At 50.3% G+C, this 3,078-nt stretch overlaps 1 pseudogene; it reads left to right on the top strand.

Moving 5' to 3' along the window:
• LOC115899245 lies at positions 1-914 on the top strand (annotated as a pseudogene).
• The last annotated feature ends 2,164 nt before the right edge of the window (positions 915-3,078 follow it).

Here is a 3,078-nt window from a genome sequence, read left to right as displayed (position 1 = left end):
GCTCCTCACTTCCCAGACGATGCGGGGGCTGGGCAGAGGCACTCCTCACTTCCCAGACAGGGCGGCAGCCAGGCAGAGGCACTCCTTACTTCCCGGACAGTGGGCAGCCGGGCAGAGGTGCTCCTCACTTCCCAGACAGTGGGCAGCCGGGCAGAGGTGCTCCTCACTTCCCAGACAGTGGGCAGCCGGGCAGAGGTGCTCCTCACTTCCCAGACGGTGGGCAGCCGGGCAGAGGCGCTCCTCACTTCCCAGACAGGGTGGTGGCCAGAGAGAGGCGCTCCTCACTTCCCAGACGGTGGGCAGCCGGGCAGAGGCGCTCCTCACTTCCCAGACGATGCGGGGGCTGGGCAGAGGCACTCCTCACTTCCCAGACGGTGGGCAGCCGGGCACAGGCGCTCCTCACTTCCCAGACAGGGTGGTGGCCAGAGAGAGGCACTCCTCACTTCCCAGACGGTGGGCAGCTGGGCAGAGGCGCTCCTCACTTCCCAGACAGGGTGGCGGCCAGGCAGAGGCACTCCTCACTTCCCAGACAGTGGGCAGCCGGGCAGAGGCGCTCCTCACTTCCCAGACAGTGGGCAGCCGGGCAGAGGCGCTCCTCACTTCCCAGACAGTGGGCAGCGGGGCAGAGGTGCTCCTCACTTCCCAGACAGGGTGGCAGCCAGAGAGAGGCGCTCCTCATTTGATGCCTGGCCAATTTTTGTATTTTTAGTAGAGACGGTGTTGCACCATGTTGACCAGGCTGGTCTTGAACTCCTGACCTCAGGTGATCCGGCTACCTCAGCTTCCAAAGTGCTAAGATTACAGGCGTGAGCCACCGCACCCACCCGGGACTCTGTTTTATGACTTCAGCCAAAAGAGCGACAACCTGGTCTGAAAACACAGGCGCAGCCCAGGGCCCTGCTGAGCCCTCAAGGGGTGGCCCTCATCCCTCACTCCACCTTGATCTATGGAGTGAAACCCAGAAGTAGCCCAGTCTCTCAGAAGGCAAAGGACCCATCTTCTGCCTAGAAAATCTCCCATTGCACTTTATAACATTTTCAACCCCCAAAAGAGAAACCTGAAACACACCGGAACATGTATTCATCCCTTAGAGGTTTATGGGCCCCTTGCCATGAGTAAGGGATTGGGACAGATACCACTCAGGTGGGTAAAGCAAGTTTCTCAGAGATGGTTGCATCAGAACCCTCCTGCTTCAGAATTATCTGAGGGTTTGCTAAGAATGCAATCTACCCAGACCTCCAAAGTCAGAATCCCTGGGGGATGAACTCTGGGAATCTGCATTTTAAATACTCTCCTCAAGCAATTTTGTAGCAAGTAGAAGTTTGAGAAGTGGTTTCCTGAGAGTCTGGGAAGAAAAGGAACTGGGAATGCTGTAGCTTTGGGTCCTGCGGGTTAAAGACCCTGGTAAGACACCCAAACTACATTTGTCAGCCAGGAATCCCTGGGGTGCAACTGTGGATTTGTGAAAGGAGAGCTGTACGTGGCATGTGGAGGTCTGGGTTTGAATCCTGGCTTGGCTACTCTGTGATTCTGGGCCAGTGACTTAACCTCATGGAGCTCAATTCCTCACATGCCAAATGGGATACTCTAGTCCACCTCCCAGCATCACCACGAGGACCTATTGACATGCCGCAGCTCCAAATGAACAGCGTCGGCTTGTGTTGGAAAGAGCTCATTCTGCATGATGTGGCTCTAGGCAATGCCATCAATGGGCTCCTAGTAGCCTCGAGCTGGAGCAGACCCACTTCACTCTGCTGGGGAGCCAAGGGCTGGGGTGGGGTGGCTGGTTAGAGTTCAAAATCAGACTCTGGACTCATGGGGTGGCCCAGGGTACCCAAAGAGGGTCAGAGCTCAAGTTGTACCTCACAAGACCCTGAAGAGGACAGTATAGCCCTGGCAGGATAGCCTTGTGGTTAAGGGCATAGGCTCTAGAGCCAGAGGGCTCAAATCCTGGCTAGAGTACTTGCTAGCTGAGCGACCTTGGGCCACTTACTTCACCTCTCTGTGCCTCAGTTTTCTTATGTGTAATATGGAGATATAAAAAACATACCCACTTCCCTGACACAGGGGAAAAGCCCTCAAAATATGTCACACATATTAAGTACTAGGTAAATATTAGCCATTATTGACTATTAATGGAAGGATTTTATGCATGGGGAGTCTTTTAATGGTTGACTTCATAGTCACAAATGTTATAAAGTGCAATGTTATATATATATATATATATATATATAGTTATATATATATATATATATATATATAGTTATATATATATATATATATATATATATAGTTATATATATATATACACACATATATATATACACAAATATATATATATACACATATATATATATATACAATGTTATATATATATATATATATAAAGTGCAATGAAAATGTTATAAAGTGCAATGGGAGATTTTCTAGGCACAGACCTGTGTCTGTGCAGGGCTGTGTGCCCTCCACGTCCAAGTTTCTCCCTGGCTGTCCTAATCTGGAGATGATGTCGAAAATGGAGCCAGATGTCCAAGTCTTCCAGCTGGGATTTATCCTCTTGGTAAATCTGCTAGGATATAAGGATGAGGATGAAAGCAACGGCAGCCAGATTAGGAAGCATCTTTATTAGTATCTCTTAAACAAAGGCTTAAGAGAAAGCATAGATGGACATAAAAGGAATTCAACACCTGCTCTTCTCTTTTTTTTTTTTTTTGAGGCAGAGCCTCACTCTATTGCCCAGGCTGGAGTGCAGTAGCGAAATCCCGTCTCACTGCAGCCTTGACATCCCGGGCTCAAGCCATCCTCCCACCCCAGCCTCTTGAGTAGTTACAACTACAGGTGTGCCCCAGCATGCCTGGCTAATTATTTTACTACTTGTAGAGATGGGATCTCAATATATTGCTCAGGTTACTCCCTAACTCCTGGGCTCAAGGAATCCTTCTGCCTTGGTCTCCCACAGTGCTGGGATTACAGGTATGAGCCACTGCACACGGCTTGCTCTTCTCTTCCATTTCCTTTAGGTTCAGCCAGGCATTGTGGCTCACACCTGTAATCCCAGCACTTTGGGAGGCCAAGGCG

The sequence above is a fragment of the Rhinopithecus roxellana genome, chromosome 8 (assembly GCF_007565055.1).
Source record: "Rhinopithecus roxellana isolate Shanxi Qingling chromosome 8, ASM756505v1, whole genome shotgun sequence".
NCBI classification, from domain to species: domain Eukaryota; kingdom Metazoa; phylum Chordata; class Mammalia; order Primates; family Cercopithecidae; genus Rhinopithecus; species Rhinopithecus roxellana.
The sequence above is the reverse complement of the archived record's forward strand: the minus strand, read 5'-3'. Positions and strand labels throughout refer to the sequence as shown.